The following is a 26081-nucleotide window of genomic DNA, read 5'->3' as shown; positions in this document are numbered from 1 at the left end:
GTATGTGTTAGAATATAGCTGTTTAATAGTGCTCAGCACAAAAATATTTCACTATAACCATAATGCATTTAGAAAAATGAATTTAGAAAAATGTATGGTGCCTGCATGTCACACTGAGATTTTCACAAACTTCGCCGACTATCATGGTGGTATCAGGTTCTGTTCAGACTACAGATTCTGACACTGCCAGATAATTCCTCTGGCTTCTGTAATCTATGCAGGCAGACTAGGACGTCAACCTACTGAGTGCTAATTTAGAGGCAGGCTAGCAGGAGTTAATCCTATGTACCTGGATAGGGGGCCATGTGCCAGGATGGGGGAACATATGTACCAGAATGGGGGGCCATGTACCAGGTTAAGGAATCATATATACAGTACCAGGATGGGGGTTCATAAATAGAGACTGGAACGGATTAATAGCATGTCAATTACTGTAATTTTAATGGAGAAATTTAATTTGACATAAGAGCAAATTAAGTTAAGAGCTTCGTCACAGAAAAAATTAAACTTGTAAGTCAAGGTATTACTGTAAATAGATTTTGAAAGGTGCTATTGAAATGAATTTCTCACCAGATGTCGGGAATGACCCATCCAATCCACATATAAAAAGCTGGCAGACAAGGAGCACAAAGAGGGTCTTGTCCAAGGAGGGACAAGAAGGGGAGTACAGGTACTGCTCCACTTGAGGGGTTCTGGAAGTCACACCCAACTGTTACAGCATGAAAGCACAGATGCTGCAGCCCCATGTGTAGTCAGAGATGAAAAGGCGATGAAAAGGTTAAATGCCACATTGCTGTGCATAAAGACAATCCAGGTATAGGGTGGCTGTGGGCTGCTATTTTTAGGCTGGGAAAGACCAAATAATCATGGGCCTTCGCAGCCGGTTAATACCAACTTCCAGCTATGTTCTTTATCCTGGCTGATTATCAAAAATAAGTGGACCTCACAGTGTTTTTTAAAATAATTTAAGTGAATAATAATTTAAAAAAGCGTTGTGAGATCCGCTCTAATTTTTTATAACCAGCCAATTTAAAGCAGACAAATGAAGGCTGCAGCCCGCAGCTGTCTGCTTTACCTACTCTGGTTATCAAAAGTAGGGGGGACCCCATGTAATTTTTTTATTAATTTTCTATGTAGCAGGCTGTTAGGGCACTGTGCATTAGGCTATATTAGGACAATCTGCAGCAGGCTGAGAATGAAATGGCAGCACAAACTGTAATCCTTTATAGTAATGTATATATAGTAATGGTAATATAATAATAGTAATAATAATAATAATAGTAATAATAATGTAATAGTAATATATAGTAATGTATATATACTTTATAGTATATGTAATCCTTTAAGTCTTTATACAGGCCAGAGAAGGTGGTACGCTGGTGTGACGCCCTGACAAAATCAGGGTGTCACAGATGACTGCACCCCTCTTCCAGGTGCAGGATTCTCTCCTCTTTGGTCCTCCACCACAATCTCCACACTGGTGCACAACATCAGCCAGCAAAGCCTAGTCACCCCCATGACAATAGGAACACACCAGTGGGCGGGGCCAGGCAGATGGAGACGCCCACCTAGGGGTTCTGAGGTGTGATGGGAGGAGACAGAATCAGTCAGACAAGGAGAGTGGAGAGAGGAGTGTGAAGTGATAGGGTAGTCAGGGGTTGGAGCTCCTGGACTACCGGACTCCTGACAAACTGACTAGGTGGCAGTCGGCAGACAGGGCCACAGGCGACGGAGATCCAGTCGCGGGAGACCTTAAGTGGACTGGGGCAGGGTTGTAGCCTGCCGGTATCGACAGCGGGAATTTGGTCCGGAGGCCGTGCTTGACAGGGTACCTGGACCCTAGAGCAAGGACAGCTTCATGCACCTTACTAATTGACCAGCCGGGGACAAGATTTCAGGTCTTGTCCCACAGGAGGCCCAGATAGTGATATGGAAGCCCAACGAGGGTGATAGGGCTCCGCAATTGCCTGCTAAGATCCCACAGGTCAGTTCTCGTGGGCCACAGGTCCCAACACACAGTATCACCGGGAGTGGACTTCCCCGTTTCATGCACAGTAGTTAACAGAAAGAACACAAACACTAAGTGCAAGAGGAAGGGAACCCTGTCTGCTGTACCAGGGTGTGGAATCCGAACACACCCGCCGGAGGTCACTGGTCACTGGCAATTTGGTTAACCATCTGGACTCTGTGTGAATTCATTCAGGAACTGTGAGTACACCAGTACCATCCGGTCCAACCCTGCAGACTGCACCCCGTCACACCATCCCACCTGCACCTGGGTCCCGGGACTACACCTCCCCTACCCATGGAGGGGATAACATCCAGCTGCCCCACTCCATCAGCCCCGGGCACTACCTCCAGCGGTAGTGGCGGTGCCACCATAAACCACTGACAAAACTTCCCCTATATAATAACCCCCCTTTTCACTTGCAGACGACGGACGGCTGCTCAGGCCCGGGTCCAGCTTCCCCTCGAGCCACCACCACGAACCCGGATTCGAGCGTTCCAAGCAGCCCCCCTGCCGTGGCCTGTCCCCTGCCCGCAAAAGCTTGGCGTCACGAACAGGATACTTACCCCATCCACTAACCTGGGTGAAGTGCGCCTTTCCTGGACTGTTAACCCTTGAAACGCTACAATTTTTTTCATCCATCTTGCCCGCCATTTTGGCACCAAAAAGGACAACCTCACCATCTTCATCCCCGAAAAGAGCGCGAGTCTGAAGCGACGCCCACCTTCTTGTGAACGCAGCCGGAGATTGTTGTTGACAAACCAAGGGGGAGGGCAAGAGTGCGGCATGTGACCAGAGCTGATAAAGTGCAGGGACGCCAGGTCTCTACAGAAACCCATTCCTGGACACCAAGGCGGCAGGATGTCAGCGCAGCCCAGCAGCCGGTGCCCGGAAAGTCCCGTCCCCGGGACCGCTGACTGGGTGGAGGAATAGACAAAGAGGATGTGCCGGAAAATCAGGGCCCAAGTCTACCTTATGCTGTCGGAGTGGACGTCGGAGATGAAGGACCTGGCTGCAACCATTCGGGTGCGTGAAGTGGAGATGACCTCTGAGGATCGAGAAAGCGGAGACCCATGCCTTTATGTTCCCCAGGAACTGGCCTGCCTGGCTGAGGGACCCGGCACGCTCCCGTCCACCACGCCACTTCCTTATTAACCGCCCTTGCCTGTGGCCAAAGTCCCGACCGACCTGTTGCCTCAGCCTGCAGTAGCGGAACCCGTAGCCTCTAAGGAGGAGGATCCAGCTACTGGGACCTCCGGCCCTGTCTTAACCACCACCCCAGCACTTGACCCAGCCCCTAGCTAGGCCACAGCGCCGATGACATCTGACCCGACCCCGAACCTGGCCGCACCGCCGAAGACATCCGACCCGGCCTCGAGCCAGGCCGCAGCGCTGATGATGTCCGTCCCGAGCCTGGCCGCACCGCTGATGACGTCTGTCCCGGCCCCGAGCCTGGCCGCACCGCTGATGACATCCGTCCCGGCCCCGAGCTTGGCCGCAGTGCCGATGATGTCTATCCTGGCCCTGAGCCAGGCCGCTATGCAGGTGGCATCCATCCCTATCTCTACTCCAGCTGCCACGCCAATAGCTCCCAGGCTTCCCGCCCCGGCTGAGGAGAAGCTGGTGTGTTCCTGCAAAAGTGAGGAGCAGCCCGCTGATAGATGGGGCTCACGGCAACATGAGAGGCAGGTTGTAGCTGGCGCCGAGGGCATCCGAGCAGGCCTGGCTCCTGAGCAGGAGGAGGAGCCCGGGAACCGTGCCCCCTACTGGGAGCGGTAACAGCAGCAGCTTCGCAGGGAGATAGCCACTCGGGAGAAAAAGAGAGCTTGAGGGATTGCCCGGACCTACCGGGAAAAAGATTGTCTGCGGCAAGCCACTTTCCGAGTCAGGGACCCGACGTACAGAGGACAGATCCGCCACTTTGACCCCCGAAAAGGGTGTGGGTTTATCTACGAACCGGGACTGGAAGCCGAAGTTTTTGTGTCCCGGAGGGATGTGGCCCCTCATTTGCCTACTGGACATCCAGATCGGGATCTGGAACCCGGGGACTTGGAGAGCTACACCCGGCATTGTGGAGAACGGGGGTGGTTTGCCCTAGACATAAAGAAATAGGCGATGGTTGATGAGAAGCCATGCCTCGCCTCCCACTGTCACCTTCACCAAAATAAGGAGTAATGTGGTAGTGGAACCCGGCTACCCCCTTTCCTAAGTTTAACCCCTACTTTCCCTTGTTTGTTTTAATGGACCATGGCCTCAGGACTGGCAGATGCCACCCAAAAACTTTCTTGGGTTCTTGTAAATACCCCCCCATTTGCCTTCTTATTCATCTGCCCACCAGGACTGTGACACCCACTGGAGAGGACTGGTTGGAGGAAGGGCCTGCGGTAGAGTCGGCTGAGGCCCAGTCACTACTTAAACCGGTGGCTAACCTCCAGGCCAGAGGGTTCTGGGACACTGGGACTCTCTGGGGTGGACTGGTGCAAAAGAACTGTTTGCAACGTGTAAGTGATGTGCCTCCCTGTCAAGGGATAAAATCAATATAATGTTTTATATTATGTTATACATTTTTACATTTACAGAAGCAGTTTAATAAATGTCAGCGGCCGGACAGCACGAGGACAGGCTGTGTTCTACTAAGGGGGAGTGTGACGCCCTGCCAAAATCAGGGTGTGACAGATGACTGCACCTCTCTTCCAGGTGCAGGATTCTCTCCTTTTTGGTCCTCCACCACAATCTCCACACTGGTGCACAACATCAGCCAGCAAAGCCTAGTCACCCCCATGACAATAGGGACACACCAGTGGGCGGGGCCAAGCAGATGGTGACGCCCACCTAGGGGTTCTGAGGTGTGATGGGAGGAGACAGAGTCAGTCAGACAAGGAGAGTGGAGTAAGGAGAGGAGTGTGAAGTGACAGGGTAGTCAGGGGTTGGAGCTCCTGGACTACCGGACAACTGACAAACTGACTAGGTGGCAGTCGGCAGACAGGGCCACAGGCGACGGAGATTCGGTCGCGGGAGACCTTAAGCGGACCGGGGCAGGGTTGTAGCCCGCCGGTATCGACAGCGCGAATCCAGTCCGGAGGCCGTGCACGACAGGGTACCTGGACCCTAGAGCAAGGACAGCTTTACGCACCTTACTAATTGACCAGCCGGGGACAAGATTTCAGGTCTTGTCTCATAGGAGGCCCAGATAGAACGATATGGAAGCCCAATGAAGGGATAGGGCTCCGCAATTGCCTGCTAAGATCCCACGGGTCAGTTCTCGCGGGCCACAGGTCCCAACACACAGTATCACCGGGAGTGGACTTCCCCATTTCATGCAGATTAGTTAACAGGACACAAACACTAAGTGCAGGAGGAAGGGACCCCTGTCTGCTGTACCAGGGTGTGGGATCCGAACACACCCGCCAGAGGTCACCGGTCACTGGCAATTTGGTTTACCATCTGGACTCTGTATGAATTCAAGGAACTGTGAGTACACCGGTACCATCCGGTCCAACCCTGCAGACTGCACTCATTCACACCATCCCACCTGCACCTGGGTCCCGGGACTACACCTCTCCTACCCATGGAGGGGATAACATCCAGCTGCTCCACTCCATTAGCCCCGGGCACTACCTCCAGCGGCAGCAGCGGTGCCACCAAAAATCACTGCACCCCACGGGTGGCGTCACTGACAAAACCTGCCCTATATAATAACTTCCCTTTTCACTTGCGGGCGACGGACGGGTGCTCAGGCCCGGGTCCGGCTTCCCCTTGAGCCATCACCACGACCCCGGATCCGAGCATCCCGAGCATCCCCCCCTTCCGTGGTTTATGCCCTGCCCGCAACACTGGACAATCACAGCCATACCAATACTTAGCGTGGCTGTGACGGGTACAGAAGTGCCAAAAGCCTGTTGATTGGCTGAGCTGCAGCCTTTCAACAAGCTTTATTCAAATGGAGAACCTGAACAGTAACACAGACTTCAGTGAGAAGTCCATGTTCGGTGTTCAGTACTGGATACCAGGAGTCTGGTATGAGCTCTGAACTTTACTGTTCAGGTTCGCACATCACTAGAGGACACCAAATGCTAAAATTGAACATGTAAATCTTAATTGAACATAATAATTAAAAGAGTAAAAAAAGAAGCGTCACATAATTCACAGGCGACATGAACAGTGGGAGAAGATTATGACTATATATTATTACACTGCTTACAAAAATAACAATGTGGTTAAGAATGTTATACAGCAGCAAAGGATATATAAATAAGAAATAAATCAATTATACAAATGATCAATTAATATTCAATAATATCTGATTTACAAAATGCAGTTCAAAGGAAAAGCATTGTGAGATCCACTGATAATACTATATACAGTATATCTATATAGAAAGCCTTGCTTGTTAAGCGAAATGCTCGTTAACTGGGTTACTCGTTGAGCGAGGTTCCACTGTATATATATTTATATATATAATATATATGCTGTATATATTTCAATGCTGCCATTAAAGTCAATCCAGAGATAGCAATGAACATTCAAGTGAAATGCAGTGTAGATGTATAAATAGTGGATGTTGGATGAAGTCAAATAATATAGAAATATTACACATGTGGTTCTCCTCCTGCTAGAATGGCGCCAGACCTCCATGCGCGTTTCAACATTAGCCTTCATCATTTTTGCTATATAACACTCTTAATCTCATTGTTACTTTTGCATGCAGTGTATTACTCAATAGTCATAATCTCCTGCTGTTTATGTCGCCTATGAATTCTGTGAACTATTTTTTTAATATTTTAATTATTATGTTCAATATTGATTCACCTTTTATATTTTGGCCTTTGGTGTCTTCTTAAATTATTGGTTCTCTAATTCTGGACCCCTGCCCTATCTATGTTTGCTTTTCATGATGCTTTAAAATACATATATAGGTATAACTAAGATATTAGTATCATAAACTATTATATATTTTGAATCTTTTCCTTGGTTGAATTTTGGTAATATAAAGCTATATGAAGATTGCCAACACCAACAACTGAGTGTTGGCATAGTGGCCACAGTGGCTTAACAAGACAGGTTCCACTCGAACAGGCCTTACCATGGTCGACCAAAGAAGTTGAGCGCATGTGCTCAACATGATATCCAGAGGTTGTTTTTAAAAAAAAGATGCATGTGTGCTGCCAGCATTGCTGCAGAAGTTAAAGATGTGTAGAGTCAGCTTGTCTGTGCTCAGACAATATGCCGCACACGGCATTAAGTTGGTCTGAATGGCTTTCATCCCAAAAGGAAGCCTCTTCTGAAGATGATGCACAAGAAAGCAGTTTGCTGAAGACAAGCAGACTGAGGACATGGATTACTGTAACCATGCCCTATGGTCTGATGAGACCAAGATAAACTTATTTGGTTCAGATGGTGTCAGGCGTGTGTGGCAGCAACGAGGTGAGTAGGACAAAGACAAGTGTGTCCTGCCTACTGTCAAGTATGGTGGTGGGATAGTCATGACTTGAGGCTACATGGGAGCTGCTGGCTCTGGTGAGCTACAGTTTACTGAGGGAACCATGAATGCCAACATGTACTTGACATACTGAAGAAGAGTATGAACCATCCCTTTGGAACTGGGCCGCAGGGCAGTATTCTAACATAATGACCCCAAAACACACCTCCAAGACGACCACTTCCTTGCTAAAGAAACTGAGGGTAAACCCTATTGAGCATCAGTGGGGCATCCTCAAATGGAAGGAGTAAGAGTGCAAGGTCGTGAACATCCACCATGTCATCATGAAGTAGAGGAAGAGTATTCCAGTGGTAACTCCATGCCCAAAGAGAGTAAAGGCAATGCTCAAAAGTAATGGCCACACAAAATATTGACACTTTGTTCACAGTTTGCTCATTTTTACTTCCAGGCTTGTTGAGATATTTAGAGAGCATATATATTACACTGTTACACAAGCTGCACACTGACTACTTTACATTGTATCAAAGTGTCATATCTTCAATCTTCAATTTCTCATTTATTGTATGTCTTTTTCTCTGAGCACCTATATTCACACAGTGAGCCAAGTATAACTACTACTATATCTTCAATGTTGTCCTATGAAAGAAATAATAAAATATTTACAAAAAGGTAAGGGGTGTACTCATGTTTTTGATATACTATATGTATGACATACAGTACAATATATACACATGTATTGCATATACTGTAAGATTCTGACCCGTGTGGCTGCGAGTTGAGGTACACACAGGAACTGTTTACTAGAGTTGAGCGCGGTTCGTGGTTCGAGGTTCTCCAGTTCTAGGCTCGAGTGATTTTGGGGCCTGTTCTAGATCGAACTAGAACTCGAGCTTTTTGCAAAAGCTCGATAGTTCTAGAAACGTTCGAGAACGGTTCTAGCAGCAAAAAAACAGCTAAATCCTAGCTTGGTTTCTGCTGTAATAGTGTAAGTCACTCTGTGAATCACACTATTATGACATTTCAGTGTATAGTGTGCGTGAACAGCGCCTTCAGATCACTGCTGTTTCTATAATGGCGATCGCCATTTTTTTTTTTTTTTCCTTGTCTTCCTTCCCTAAGCGCGCGCGTGTAGTGGGGCGGGCCAGCATGTCAGCCAATCCCAGACACACACACAGCTAAGTGGACTTTTAGCCAGAGAAGCAACGGCATGTGTGATAGGATGTCCATGTCACATGTCCCTGCATTATAAAACCGGACATTTTCCTCCAGGACGCCATTATCTGCCTTCTGCGTCTTTGGTGTCAGACATCACTGTCGCAGCTCCGTCCTCCTGAGTCCTATCGCCGATACAGCTGTATGCGCTGCATACACAGCGTTAGACAGCTTAGGGATAGCACTTTCTAGCAGTCCTTTTAAGGGCTCAAACCGGCAGGGTCAGAGTTAAGGTGACAGGTCCTGAAAACAGCGACAGGGTCTGTGTAGCCAAGGTCAGGGATTTCCTCCCTGCATTTCCCTATTAGGAGGGAATAGAAAGGCAGGCTTCCATTCCTCTACCCAGACCCCACAATCCTGCCACTGTACCCTCCTGTCCTCTGCACACTCCAACTCATTATAACTAAGCCATTATACTAGCAAACACTCAGTGTACCTAGTGGCATCCTATACGTGGCTATTGGACTTTGCTATAGTCCCACTAGTGCAAAGACATTTGCAGAGCGCGTCTGCCTGCATTGCACACTCCAACTCATTATAACTAAGCCATTACACTAGCAAACACCCAGTGTACCTAGTGGCATCCTATACGTGGCTATTGGACTTTGCTATAGTCCCACTAGTGCAAAGACATTTGCAGAGCGCGTCTGCCTGCATTGCACACGCCAACTCATTATAACTAAGCCATTATACTAGCAAACACCCAGTGTACCTAGTGGCATCCTATACGTGGCTATTGGACTTTGCTATAGTCCCACTAGTGCAAAGACATTTGCAGAGCGCGTCTGCCTGCATTGCACACTCCAACTCATTATAACTAAGCCATTATACTAGCAAACACCCAGTGTACCTAGTAGCATCCTATACGTGGCTATTGGACTTTGCTATAGTCACACTAGTGCAAAGACATTTGCAGAGTGCGTCTGCCTGCATTGCACACTCCAACTCATTATAACTAAGCCATTATACTAGCAAACACCCAGTGTACCTAGTGGCATCCTATACGTGGCTATTGGACTTTGCTATAGTCCCACTAGTGCAAAGACATTTGCAGAGCGCGTCTGCCTGCATTGCACACTCCAACTCATTATAACTAAGCCATTATACTAGCAAACACTCAGTGTACCTAGTGGCATCCTATACGTGGCTATTGGACTTTGCTATAGTCCCACTAGTGCAAAGACATTTGCAGAGCGCGTCTGCCTGCATTGCACACTCCAACTCATTATAACTAAGCCATTATACTAGCAAACACTCAGTGTACCTAGTGGCATCCTATACGTGGCTATTGGACTTTGCTATAGTCCTACTAGTGCAAAGACATTTGCAGAGCGCGTCTGCCTGCATTGCACACGCCAACTCATTATAACTAAGCCATTATACTAGCAAACACCCAGTGTACCTAGTGGCATCCTATACGTGGCTATTGGACTTTGCTATAGTCCCACTAGTGCAAAGACATTTGCAGAGCGCGTCTGCCTGCATTGCACACTCCAACTCATTATAACTAAGCCATTATACTAGCAAACACCCAGTGTACCTAGTAGCATCCTATACGTGGCTATTGGACTTTGCTATAGTCACACTAGTGCAAAGACATTTGCAGAGTGCGTCTGCCTGCATTGCACACTCCAACTCATTATAACTAAGCCAATATACTAGCAAACACCCAGTGTACCTAGTGGCATCCTATACGTGGCTATTGGACTTTGCTATAGTCCCACTAGTGCAAAGACATTTGCAGAGCGCGTCTGCCTGCATTGCACACTCCAACTCATTATAACTAAGCCATTATACTAGCAAACACTCAGTGTACCTAGTGGCATCCTATACGTGGCTATTGGACTTTGCTATAGTCCCACTAGTGCAAAGACATTTGCAGAGCGCGTCTGCCTGCATTGCACACTCCAACTCATTATAACTAAGCCATTATACTAGCAAACACCCAGTGTACCTAGTAGCATCCTATACGTGGCTATTGGACTTTGCTATAGTCACACTAGTGCAAAGACATTTGCAGAGTGCGTCTGCCTGCATTGCACACTCCAACTCATTATAACTAAGCCATTATACTAGCAAACACCCAGTGTACCTAGTGGCATCCTATACGTGGCTATTGGACTTTGCTATAGTCCCACTAGTGCAAAGACATTTGCAGAGCGCGTCTGCCTGCATTGCACACTCCAACTCATTATAACTAAGCCATTATACTAGCAAACACTCAGTGTACCTAGTGGCATCCTATACGTGGCTATTGGACTTTGCTATAGTCCCACTAGTGCAAAGACATTTGCAGAGCGCGTCTGCCTGCATTGCACACTCCAACTCATTATAACTAAGCCATTATACTAGCAAACACTCAGTGTACCTAGTGGCATCCTATACGTGGCTATTGGACTTTGCTATAGTCCTACTAGTGCAAAGACATTTACAGAGCGCGTCTGCCTGCATTGCACACGCCAACTCATTATAACTAAGCCATTATACTAGCAAACACCCAGTGTACCTAGTGGCATCCTATACGTGGCTATTGGACTTTGCTATAGTCCCACTAGTGCAAAGACATTTGCAGAGCGCGTCTGCCTGCATTGCACACTCCAACTCATTATAACTAAGCCATTATACTAGCAAACACCCAGTGTACCTAGTAGCATCCTATACGTGGCTATTGGACTTTGCTATAGTCACACTAGTGCAAAGACATTTGCAGAGTGCGTCTGCCTGCATTGCACACTCCAACTCATTATAACTAAGCCATTATACTAGCAAACACCCAGTGTACCTAGTGGCATCCTATACGTGGCTATTGGACTTTGCTATAGTCCCACTAGTGCAAAGACATTTGCAGAGCGCGTCTGCCTGCATTGCACACTCCAACTCATTATAACTAAGCCATTATACTAGCAAACACTCAGTGTACCTAGTGGCATCCTATACGTGGCTATTGGACTTTGCTATAGTCCCACTAGTGCAAAGACATTTGCAGAGCGCGTCTGCCTGCATTGCACACTCCAACTCATTATAACTAAGCCATTATACTAGCAAACACTCAGTGTACCTAGTGGCATCCTATACGTGGCTATTGGACTTTGCTATAGTCCTACTAGTGCAAAGACATTTGCAGAGCGCGTCTGCCTGCATTGCACACGCCAACTCATTATAACTAAGCCATTATACTAGCAAACACCCAGTGTACCTAGTGGCATCCTATACGTGGCTATTGGACTTTGCTATAGTCCCACTAGTGCAAAGACATTTGCAGAGCGCGTCTGCCTGCATTGCACACTCCAACTCATTATAACTAAGCCATTATACTAGCAAACACCCAGTGTACCTAGTGGCATCCTATACGTGGCTATTGGACTTTGCTATAGTCCCACTAGTGCAAAGACATTTGCAGAGCGCGTCTGCCTGCATTGCACACTCCAACTCATTATAACTAAGCCATTATACTAGCAAACACCCAGTGTACCTAGTGGCATCCTATACGTGGCTATTGGACTTTGCTATAGTCACACTAGTGCAAAGACATTTGCAGAGCGCGTCTGCCTGCATTGCACACTCCAACTCATTATAACTAAGCCATTATACTAGCAAACACCCAGCGTACCTAGTGGCATCCTATACGTGGCTATAGGACTTTGCTATAGTCCGACTAGTGCAAAGACATTTGCAGAGCGCGTCTGCCTGCATTGCACACTCCAACTCATTATAACTAAGCCATTATACTAGCAAACACTCAGTGTACCTAGTGGCATCCTATACGTGGCTATTGGACTTTGCTATAGTCCCACTAGTGCAAAGACATTTGCAGAGCGCGTCTGCCTGCATTGCACACTCCAACTCATTATAACTAAGCCATTATACTAGCAAACACTCAGTGTACCTAGTGGCATCCTATACGTGGCTATTGGACTTTGCTATAGTCCCACTAGTGCAAAGACATTTGCAGAGCGCGTCTGCCTGCATTGCACACGCCAACTCATTATAACTAAGCCATTATACTAGCAAACACTCAGTGTACCTAGTGGCATCCTATACGTGGCTATTGGACTTTGCTATAGTCCCACTAGTGCAAAGACATTTGCAGAGCGCGTCTGCCTGCATTGCACACTCCAACTCATTATAACTAAGCCATTATACTAGCAAACACCCAGTGTACCTAGTGGCATCCTATACGTGGCTATTGGACTTTGCTATAGTCCCACTAGTGCAAAGACATTTGCAGAGCGCGTCTGCCTGCATTGCACACTCCAACTCATTATAACTAAGCCATTATACTAGCAAACACCCAGTGTACCTAGTGGCATCCTATACGTGGCTATTGGACTTTGCTATAGTCCCACTAGTGCAAAGACATTTGCAGAGCGCGTCTGCCTGCATTGCACACTCCAACTCATTATAACTAAGCCATTATACTAGCAAACACCCAGTGTACCTAGTGGCATCCTATACGTGGCTATTGGACTTTGCTATAGTCCCACTAGTGCAAAGACATTTGCAGAGCGCGTCTGCCTGCATTGCACACTCCAACTCATTATAACTAAGCCATTATACTAGCAAACACTCAGTGTACCTAGTGGCATCCTATACGTGGCTATTGGACTTTGCTATAGTCCCACTAGTGCAAAGACATTTGCAGAGCGCGTCTGCCTGCATTGCACACTCCAACTCATTATAACTAAGCCATTATACTAGCAAACACTCAGTGTACCTAGTGGCATCCTATACGTGGCTATTGGACTTTGCTATAGTCCTACTAGTGCAAAGACATTTGCAGAGCGCGTCTGCCTGCATTGCACACTCCAACTCATTATAACTAAGCCATTATACTAGCAAACACCCAGTGTACCTAGTGGCATCCTATACGTGGCTATTGGACTTTGCTATAGTCCCACTAGTGCAAAGACATTTGCAGAGCGCGTCTGCCTGCATTGCACACTCCAACTCATTATAACTAAGCCATTATACTAGCAAACACCCAGTGTACCTAGTGGCATCCTATACGTGGCTATTGGACTTTGCTATAGTCACACTAGTGCAAAGACATTTGCAGAGCGCGTCTGCCTGCATTGCACACTCCAACTCATTATAACTAAGCCATTATACTAGCAAACACCCAGTGTACCTAGTGGCATCCTATACGTGGCTATTGGACTTTGCTATAGTCCCACTAGTGCAAAGACATTTGCAGAGCGCGTCTGCCTGCATTGCACACTCCAACTCATTATAACTAAGCCATTATACTAGCAAACACCCAGTGTACCTAGTGGCATCCTATACGTGGCTATTGGACTTTGCTATAGTCCCACTAGTGCAAAGACATTTGCAGAGCGCGTCTGCCTGCATTGCACACTCCAACTCATTATAACTAAGCCATTATACTAGCAAACACCCAGTGTACCTAGTGGCATCCTATACGTGGCTATAGGACTTTGCTATAGTCCGACTAGTGCAAAGACATTTGCAGAGCGCGTCTGCCTGCATTGCACACTCCAACTCATTATAACTAAGCCATTATACTAGCAAACACTCAGTGTACCTAGTGGCATCCTATACGTGGCTATTGGACTTTGCTATAGTCCCACTAGTGCAAAGACATTTGCAGAGCGCGTCTGCCTGCATTGCACACTCCAACTCATTATAACTAAGCCATTATACTAGCAAACACTCAGTGTACCTAGTGGCATCCTATACGTGGCTATTGGACTTTGCTATAGTCCCACTAGTGCAAAGACATTTGCAGAGCGCGTCTGCCTGCATTGCACACGCCAACTCATTATAACTAAGCCATTATACTAGCAAACACTCAGTGTACCTAGTGGCATCCTATACGTGGCTATTGGACTTTGCTATAGTCCCACTAGTGCAAAGACATTTGCAGAGCGCGTCTGCCTGCATTGCACACTCCAACTCATTATAACTAAGCCATTATACTAGCAAACACCCAGTGTACCTAGTGGCATCCTATACGTGGCTATTGGACTTTGCTATAGTCCCACTAGTGCAAAGACATTTGCAGAGCGCGTCTGCCTGCATTGCACACTCCAACTCATTATAACTAAGCCATTATACTAGCAAACACCCAGTGTACCTAGTGGCATCCTATACGTGGCTATTGGACTTTGCTATAGTCCCACTAGTGCAAAGACAATTGCAGAGCGCGTCTGCCTGCATTGCACACCTCCAACTCATTATAACTAAGCCATTATACTAGCAAACACTCAGTGTACCTAGTGGCATCCTATACGTGGCTATTGGACTTTGCTATAGACCCACTAGTGCAAAGACATTCGCAGAGCGCGTCTGCCTGCATTGCACACTCCAACTCATTATAACTAAGCCATTATACTAGCAAACACTCAGTGTACCTAGTGGCATCCTATACGTGGCTATTGGACTTTGCTATAGTCCCACTAGTGCAAAGACATTTGCAGAGCGCGTCTGCCTGCATTGCACACTCCAACTCATTATAACTAAGCCATTATACTAGCAAACACCCAGTGTACCTAGTGGCATCCTATACGTGGCTATTGGACTTTGCTATAGTCCCACTAGTGCAAAGACATTTGCAGAGCGCGTCTGCCTGCATTGCACACTCCAACTCATTATAACTAAGCCATTATACTAGCAAACACCCAGTGTACCTAGTGGCATCCTATACGTGGCTATTGGACTTTGCTATAGTCCCACTAGTGCAAAGACATTTGCAGAGTGCGTCTGCCTGCATTGCACACTCCAACTCATTATAACTAAGCCATTATACTAGCAAACACTCAGTGTACCTAAGTGGCATCCTATACGTGGCTATTGGACTTTGCTATAGTCCCACTAGTGCAAAGACATTTGCAGAGCGCGTCTGCCTGCATTGCACACTCCAACTCATTATAACTAAGCCATTATACTAGAAAACACTCAGTGTACCTAGTGGCATCCTATACGTGGCTATTGGACTTTGCTATAGTCCCACTAGTGCAAAGACATTTGCAGAGCGCGTCTGCCTGCATTGCACACGCCAACTCATTATAACTAAGCCATTATACTAGCAAACACTCAGTGTACCTAGTGGCATCCTATACATGGCTATTGGACTTTGCTATAGTCCCACTAGTGCAAAGACATTTGCAGAGCGCGTCTGCCTGCATTGCACACTCCAACTCATTATAACTAAGCCATTATACTAGCAAACACTCAGTGTACCTAGTGGCATCCTATACGTGGCTATTGGACTTTGCTATAGTCCCACTAGTGCAAAGACATTTGCAGAGCGCGTCTGCCTGCATTGCACACTCCAACTCATTATAACTAAGCCATTATACTAGAAAACACTCAGTGTACCTAGTGGCATCCTATACGTGGCTATTGGACTTTGCTATAGTCCCACTAGTGCAAAGACATTTGCAGAGCGCGTCTGCCTGCATTGCACACGCCAACTCATTATAACTAAGCCATTATACTAGCAAACACTCAGTGTACCTAGTGGCATCCTATACGTGGCTATTGGACTTTGCTATAGTCCCACTAGTGCAAAGACATTTGCAGAGCGCGTCTGCCTGCATTGCACACTCCAACTCATTATAACTAAGCCATTATACTAGCAAACACTCAGTGTACCTAGTGGCATCCTATACGTGGCTATTGGACTTTGCTATAGTCCCACTAGTGCAAAGACATTTGCAGAGCGCGTCTGCCTGCATTGCACACTCCAACTCATTATAACTAAGCCATTATACTAGCAAACACTCAGTGTACCTAGTGGCATCCTATACGTGGCTATTGGACATTGCTATAGTCCCACTAGTGCAAAGACATTTGCAGAGCGCGTCTGCCTGCATTGCACACGCCAACTCATTATAACTAAGCCATTATACTAGCAAACACTCAGTGTACCTAGTGGCATCCTATACGTGGCTATTGGACTTTGCTATAGTCACACTAGTGCAAAGACATTTGCAGAGCGCATCTGCCTGCATTGCACACTCCAACTCATTATAACTAAGCCATTATACTAGCAAACACCCAGTGTACCTAGTGGCATCCTATACGTGGCTATTGGACTTTGCTATAGTCCCACTAGTGCAAAGACATTTGCAGAGCGCGTCTGCCTGCATTGCACACTCCAACTCATTATAACTAAGCCATTATACTAGCAAACACCCAGTGTACCTAGTGGCATCCTATACGTGGCTATTGGACTTTGCTATAGTCACACTAGTGCAAAGACATTTGCAGAGCGCGTCTGCCTGCATTGCACACTCCAACTCATTATAACTAAGCCATTATACTAGCAAACACCCAGTGTACCTAGTGGCATCCTATACGTGGCTATTGGACTTTGCTATAGTCCCACTAGTGCAAAGACATTTGCAGAGCACGTCTGCCTGCATTGCACACGCCAACTCATTATAACTAAGCCATTATACTAGCAAACACCCAGTGTACCTAGTGGCATCCTATATGTGGCTATTGGACTTTGCTATAGTCCCACTAGTGCAAAGACATTTGCAGAGCGCGTCTGCCTGCATTGCACACTCCAACTCATTATAACTAAGCCATTATACTAGCAAACACCCAGTGTACCTAGTGGCATCCTATACGTGGCTATTGGACTTTGCTATAGTCCCACTAGTGCAAAGACATTTGCAGAGCGCGTCTGCCTGCATTGCACACTCCAACTCATTATAACTAAGCCATTATACTAGCAAACACTCAGTGTACCTAGTGGCATCCTATACGTGGCTATTGGACTTTGCTATAGTCCCACTAGTGCAAAGACATTCGCAGAGCACGTCTGCCTGCATTGCACACTCCAACTCATTATAACTAAGCCATTATACTAGCAAACACTCAGTGTACCTAGTGGCATCCTATACGTGGCTATTGGACTTTGCTATAGTCCCACTAGTGCAAAGACATTTGCAGAGCGCGTCTGCCTGCATTGCACACTCCAACTCATTATAACTAAGCCATTATACTAGCAAACACACCCAGTGTACCTAGTGGCATCCTATACGTGGCTATTGGACTTTGCTATAGTCCCACTAGTGCAAAGACATTTGCAGGCGCGGTCTGCTGCATTGCACACTCAACTCATCTATAACTAAGCCATATACTAGCAACACCCAGTGTACCTAGTGGCATCCTATACGTGGCTATTGGACTTTGCTATAGTCCCACTAGTGCAAAGACATTTGCAGAGCGCGTCTGCCTGCATTGCACACTCCAACTCATTATAACTAAGCCATTATACTAGCAAACACCCAGTGTACCTAGTGGCATCCTATACGTGGCTATTGGACTTTGCTATAGTCCCACTAGTGCAAAGACATTTGCAGAGCGCGTCTGCCTGCATTGCACACTCCAACTCATTATAACTAAGCCATTATACTAGCAAACACTCAGTGTACCTAGTGGCATCCTATACGTGGCTATTGGACTTTGCTATAGTCCCACTAGTGCAAAGACATTTGCAGAGCGCGTCTGCCTGCATTGCACACTCCAACTCATTATAACTAAGCCATTATACTAGCAAACACTCAGTGTACCTAGTGGCATCCTATACGTGGCTATTGGACTTTGCTATAGTCCCACTAGTGCAAAGACATTTGCAGAGCGCGTCTGCCTGCATTGCACACTCCAACTCATTATAACTAAGCCATTATACTAGCAAACACTCAGTGTACCTAGTGGCATCCTATACGTGGCTATTGGACTTTGCTATAGTCCCACTAGTGCAAAGACATTTGCAGAGCGCGTCTGCCTGCATTGCACACGCCAACTCATTATAACTAAGCCATTATACTAGCAAACACTAAGTGTACCTAGTGGCATCCTATACGTGGCTATGGGACTTTGCTATAGTCACACTAGTGCAAAGACATTTGCAGAGCGCGTCTGCCTGCATTGCACACTCCAACTTATTATAACTAAGCCATTATACTAGCAAACACCCAGTGTACCTAGTGGCATCCTATACGTGGCTATTGGACTTTGCTATAGTCCCACTAGTGCAAAGACATTTGCAGAGCGCGTCTGCCTGCATTGCACACTCCAACTCATTATAACTAAGCCATTATACTAGCAAACACCCAGTGTACCTAGTGGCATCCTATACGTGGCTATTGGACTTTGCTATAGTCACACTAGTGCAAAGACATTTGCAGAGCGCGTCTGCCTGCATTGCACACTCCAACTCATTATAACTAAGACATTATACTAGCAAACACCCAGTGTACCTAGTGGCATCCTATACGTGGCTATTGGACTTTGCTATAGTCCCACTAGTGCAAACACATTTGCAGAGCGCGTCTGCCTGCATTGCACACGCCAACTCATTATAACTAAGCCATTATACTAGCAAACACCCAGTGTACCTAGTGGCATCCTATACGTGGCTATTGGACTTTGCTATAGTCCCACTAGTGCAAAGACATTTGCAGAGCGCGTCTGCCTGCATTGCACACTCCAACTCATTATAACTAAGCCATTATACTAGCAAACACCCAGTGTACCTAGTGGCATCCTATACGTGGCTATTGGACTTTGCTATAGTCCCACTAGTGCAAAGACATTTGCAGAGCGCGTCTGCCTGCATTGCTCATTCCAACTCATTATAACTAAGCCATTATACTAGCAAACACTCAGTGTACCTAGTGGCATCCTATACGTGGCTATTGGACTTTGCTATAGTCCCACTAGTGCAAAGACATTCGCAGAGCGCGTCTGCCTGCATTGCACACTCCAACTCATTATAACTAAGCCATTATACTAGCAAACACTCAGTGTACCTAGTGGCATCCTATACGTGGCTATTGGACTTTGCTATAGTCCCACTAGTGCAAAGACATTTGCAGAGCGCGTCTGCCTGCATTGCACACTCCAACTCATTATAACTAAGCCATTATACTAGCAAACACCCAGTGTACCTAGTGGCATCCTATACGTGGCTATTGGACTTTGCTATAGTCCCACTAGTGCAAAGACATTTGCAGAGCGCGTCTGCCTGCATTGCACACTCCAACTCATTATAACTAAGCCATTATACTAGCAAACACCCAGTGTACCTAGTGGCATCCTATACGTGGCTATTGGACTTTGCTATAGTCCCACTAGTGCAAAGACATTTGCAGAGCGCGTCTGCCTGCATTGCACACTCCAACTCATTATAACTAAGCCATTATACTAGCAAACACTCAGTGTACCTAGTGGCATCCTATACGTGGCTATTGGACTTTGCTATAGTCCCACTAGTGCAAAGACATTTGCAGAGCGCGTCTGCCTGCATTGCACACTCCAACTCATTATAACTAAGCCATTATACTAGCAAACACTCAGTGTACCTAGTGGCATCCTATACGTGGCTATTGGACTTTGCTATAGTCCCACTAGTGCAAAGACATTTGCAGAGCGCGTCTGCCTGCATTGCACACTCCAACTCATTATAACTAAGCCATTATACTAGCAAACACTCAGTGTACCTAGTGGCATCCTATACGTGGCTATTGGACTTTGCTATAGTCCCACTAGTGCAAAGACATTTGCAGAGCGCGTCTGCCTGCATTGCACACGCCAACTCATTATAACTAAGCCATTATACTAGCAAACACTCAGTGTACCTAGTGGCATCCTATACGTGGCTATTGGACTTTGCTATAGTCCCACTAGTGCAAAGACATTTGCAGAGCGCGTCTGCCTGCATTGCACACTCCAACTCATTATAACTAAGCCATTATACTAGCAAACACTCAGTGTACCTAGTGGCATCCTATACGTGGCTATTGGACTTTGCTATAGTCCCACTAGTGCAAAGACATTCGCAGAGCGCGTCTGCCTGCATTGCACACTCCAACTCATTATAACTAAGCCATTATACTAGCAAACACTCAGTGTACCTAGTGGCATCCTATACGTGGCTATTGGACTTTGCTATAGTCCCACTAGTGCAAAGACATTTGCAGAGCGCGTCTGCCTGCATTGCACACTCCAACTCATTATAACTAAGCCATTATACTAGCAAACACCCAGTGTACCTAGTGGCATCCTATACGTGGCTATTGGACTTTGCTATAGTCCCACTAGTGCAAAGACATTTGCAGAGCGCGTCTGCCTGCATTGCACACTCCAACTCATTATAACTAAGCCATTATACTAGCAAACACTCAGTGTACCTAGTGGCATCCTATACGTGGCTATTGGACTTTGCTATAGTCCCACTAGTGCAAAGACATTTGCAGAGCGCGTCTGCCTGCATTGCACACTCCAACTCATTATAACTAAGCCATTATACTAGCAAACACTCAGTGTACCTAGTGGCATCCTATACGTGGCTATTGGACTTTGCTATAGTCCCACTAGTGCAAAGACATTTGCAGAGCGCGTCTGCCTGCATTGCACACGCCAACTCATTATAACTAAGCCATTATACTAGCAAACACTCAGTGTACCTAGTGGCATCCTATACGTGGCTATTGGACTTTGCTATAGTCCCACTAGTGCAAAGACATTTGCAGAGCGCGTCTGCCTGCATTGCACACTCCAACTCATTATAACTAAGCCATTATACTAGCAAACACCCAGTGTACCTAGTGGCATCCTATACGTGGCTATTGGACTTTGCTATAGTCCCACTAGTGCAAAGACATTTGCAGAGCGCGTCTGCCTGCATTGCACACTCCAACTCATTATAACTAAGCCATTATACTAGCAAACACCCAGTGTACCTAGTGGCATCCTATACGTGGCTATTGGACTTTGCTATAGTCCCACTAGTGCAAAGACATTTGCAGAGCGCGTCTGCCTGCATTGCACACTCCAACTCATTATAACTAAGCCATTATACTAGCAAACACTCAGTGTACCTAGTGGCATCCTATACGTGGCTATTGGACTTTGCTATAGTCCCACTAGTGCAAAGACATTTGCAGAGCGCGTCTGCCTGCATTGCACACGCCAACTCATTATAACTAAGCCATTATACTAGCAAACACTCAGTGTACCTAGTGGCATCCTATACGTGGCTATTGGACTTTGCTATAGTCCCACTAGTGCAAAGACATTTGCAGAGCGCGTCTGCCTGCATTGCACACTCCAACTCATTATAACTAAGCCATTTAACTAGCAAACACCCAGTGTACCTAGTGGCATCCTATACGTGGCTATTGGACTTTGCTATAGTCCCACTAGTGCAAAGACATTTGCAGAGCGCGTCTGCCTGCATTGCACACTCCAACTCATTATAACTAAGCCATTATACTAGCAAACACCCAGTGTACCTAGTGGCATCCTATACGTGGCTATTGGACTTTGCTATAGTCACACTAGTGCAAAGACATTTGCAGAGCGCGTCTGCCTGCATTGCACACTCCAACTCATTATAACTAAGCCATTATACTAGCAAACACCCAGTGTACCTAGTGGCATCCTATACGTGGCTATTGGACTTTGCTATAGTCCCACTAGTGCAAAGACATTTGCAGAGCGCGTCTGCCTGCATTGCACACTCCAACTCATTATAACTAAGCCATTATACTAGCAAACACTCAGTGTACCTAGTGGCATCCTATACGTGGCTATTGGACTTTGCTATAGTCCCACTAGTGCAAAGACATTTGCAGAGCGCGTCTGCCTGCATTGCACACGCCAACTCATTATAACTAAGCCATTATACTAGCAAACACTCAGTGTACCTAGTGGCATCCTATACGTGGCTATTGGACTTTGCTATAGTCCCACTAGTGCAAAGACATTTGCAGAGCGCGTCTGCCTGCATTGCACACTCCAACTCATTATAACTAAGCCATTATACTAGCAAACACCCAGTGTACCTAGTGGCATCCTATACGTGGCTATTGGACTTTGCTATAGTCACACTAGTGCAAAGACATTTGCAGAGCGCGTCTGCCTGCATTGCACACTCCAACTCATTATAACTAAGCCATTATACTAGCAAACACCCAGTGTACCTAGTGGCATCCTATACGTGGCTATTGGACTTTGCTATAGTCCCACTAGTGCAAAGACATTTGCAGAGCGCGTCTGCCTGCATTGCACACTCCAACTCATTATAACTAAGCCATTATACTAGCAAACACCCAGTGTACCTAGTGGCATCCTATACGTGGCTATTGGACTTTGCTATAGTCACACTAGTGCAAAGACATTTGCAGAGCGCGTCTGCCTGCATTGCACACTCCAACTCATTATAACTAAGCCATTATACTAGCAAACACCCAGTGTACCTAGTGGCATCCTATACGTGGCTATTAGACTTTGCTATAGTCCCACTAGTGCAAAGACATTTGCAGAGCGCGTCTGCCTGCATTGCACACTCCAACTCATTATAACTAAGCCATTATACTAGCAAACACCCAGTGTACCTAGTGGCATCCTATACGTGGTTATTGGACTTTGCTATAGTCACACTAGTGCAAAGACATTTGCAGAGCGCGTCTGCCTGCATTGCACACTCCAACTCATTATAACTAAGCCATTATACTAGCAAACACCCAGTGTACCTAGTGGCATCCTATACGTGGCTATTGGACTTTGCTATAGTCCCACTAGTGCAAAGACATTTGCAGAGCGCGTCTGCCTGCATTGCACACTCCAACTCATTATAACTAAGCCATTATACTAGCAAACACCCAGTGTACCTAGTGGCATCCTATACGTGGCTATTGGACTTTGCTATAGTCCCACTAGTGCAAAGACATTTGCAGAGCGCGTCTGCCTGCATTGCACACTCCAACTCATTATAACTAAGCCATTATACTAGCAAACACCCAGTGTACCTAGTGGCATCCTATACGTGGCTATTGGACTTTGCTATAGTCCGACTAGTGCAAAGACATTTGCAGAGCGCGTCTGCCTGCATTGCACACTCCAACTCATTATAACTAAGCCATTATACTAGCAAACACTCAGTGTACCTAGTGGCATCCTATACGTGGCTATTGGACTTTGCTATAGTCCCACTAGTGCAAAGACATTTGCAGAGCGCGTCTGCCTGCATTGCACACTCCAACTCATTATAACTAAGCCATTATACTAGCAAACACTCAGTGTACCTAGTGGCATCCTATACGTGGCTATTGGACTTTGCTATAGTCCCACTAGTGCAAAGACATTTGCAGAGCGCGTCTGCCTGCATTGCACACGCCAACTCATTATAACTAAGCCATTATACTAGCAAACACTCAGTGTACCTAGTGGCATCCTATACGTGGCTATTGGACTTTGCTATAGTCCCACTAGTGCAAAGACATTTGCAGAGCGCGTCTGCCTGCATTGCACACTCCAACTCATTATAACTAAGCCATTATACTAGCAAACACCCAGTGTTCCTAATGGCATCCTATACGTGGCTCTTGGACTTTGCTATAGTCCCACTAGTGCAAAGACATTTGCAGAGCGCGTCTGCCTGCATTGCACACTCCAACTCATTATAACTAAGCCATTATACTAGCAAACACCCAGTGTACCTAGTGGCATCCTATACGTGGCTATTGGACTTTGCTATAGTCCCACTAGTGCAAAGACATTTGCAGAGCGCGTCTGCCTGCATTGCACACTCCAACTCATTATAACTAAGCCATTATACTAGCAAACACTCAGTGTACCTAGTGGCATCCTATACGTGGCTATTGGACTTTGCTATAGTCCCACTAGTGCAAAGACATTCGCAGAGCGCGTCTGCCTGCATTGCACACTCCAACTCATTATAACTAAGCCATTATACTAGCAAACACCCAGTGTACCTAGTGGCATCCTATACGTGGCTATTGGACTTTGCTATAGTCCCACTAGTGCAAAGACATTTGCAGAGCGCGTCTGCCTGCATTGCACACTCCAACTCATTATAACTAAGCCATTATACTAGCAAACACCCAGTGTACCTAGTGGCATCCTATACGTGGCTATTGGACTTTGCTATAGTCCCACTAGTGCAAAGACATTTGCAGAGCGCGTCTGCCTGCATTGCACACTCCAACTCATTATAACTAAGCCATTATACTAGCAAACACCCAGTGTACCTAGTGGCATCCTATACGTGGCTATTGGACTTTGCTATAGTCCCACTAGTGCAAAGACATTTGCAGAGCGCGTCTGCCTGCATTGCACACTCCAACTCATTATAACTAAGCCATTATACTAGCAAACACTCAGTGTACCTAGTGGCATCCTATACGTGGCTATTGGACTTTGCTATAGTCCCACTAGTGCAAAGACATTTGCAGAACGCGTCTGCCTGCATTGCACACTCCAACTCATTATAACTAAGCCATTATACTAGCAAACACTCAGTGTACCTAGTGGCATCCTATACGTGGCTATTGGACTTTGCTATAGTCCCACTAGTGCAAAGACATTTGCAGAGCGCGTCTGCCTGCATTGCACACGCCAACTCATTATAACTAAGCCATTATACTAGCAAACACTCAGTGTACCTAGTGGCATCCTATACGTGGCTATTGGACTTTGCTATAGTCCCACTAGTGCAAAGACATTTGCAGAGCGCGTCTGCCTGCATTGCACACTCCAACTCATTATAACTAAGCCATTATACTAGCAAACACCCAGTGTACCTAGTGGCATCCTATACGTGGCTATTGGACTTTGCTATAGTCACACTAGTGCAAAGACATTTGCAGAGCGCGTCTGCCTGCATTGCACACTCCAACTCATTATAACTAAGCCATTATACTAGCAAACACCCAGTGTACCTAGTGGCATCCTATACGTGGCTATTGGACTTTGCTATAGTCACACTAGTGCAAAGACATTTGCAGAGCGCGTCTGCCTGCATTGCACACTCCAACTCATTATAACTAAGCCATTATACTAGCAAACACCCAGTGTACCTAGTGGCATCCTATACGTGGCTATTGGATTTTGCTATAGTCCCACTAGTGCAAAGACATTTGCAGAGCGCGTCTGCCTGCATTGCACACTCCAACTCATTATAACTAAGCCATTATACTAGCAAACACCCAGTGTACCTAGTGGCATCCTATACGTGGCTATTGGACTTTGCTATAGTCACACTAGTGCAAAGACATTTGCAGAGCGCGTCTGCCTGCATTGCACACTCCAACTCATTATAACTAAGCCATTATACTAGCAAACACCCAGTGTACCTAGTGGCATCCTATACGTGGCTATTGGACTTTGCTATAGTCCCACTAGTGCAAAGACATTTGCAGAGCGCGTCTGCCTGCATTGCACACTCCAACTCATTATAACTAAGCCATTATACTAGCAAACACCCAGTGTACCTAGTGGCATCCTATACGTGGCTATTGGACTTTGCTATAGTCCCACTAGTGCAAAGACATTTGCAGAGCGCGTCTGCCTGCATTGCACACTCCAACTCATTTTAACTAAGCCATTATACTAGCAAACACCCAGTGTACCTAGTGGCAT

The sequence above is a fragment of the Anomaloglossus baeobatrachus genome, chromosome 1, assembly GCF_048569485.1.
Source record: "Anomaloglossus baeobatrachus isolate aAnoBae1 chromosome 1, aAnoBae1.hap1, whole genome shotgun sequence".
Classification (NCBI taxonomy): Eukaryota; Metazoa; Chordata; class Amphibia; order Anura; family Aromobatidae; genus Anomaloglossus; species Anomaloglossus baeobatrachus.
This window is presented reverse-complemented; position numbering follows the sequence as displayed.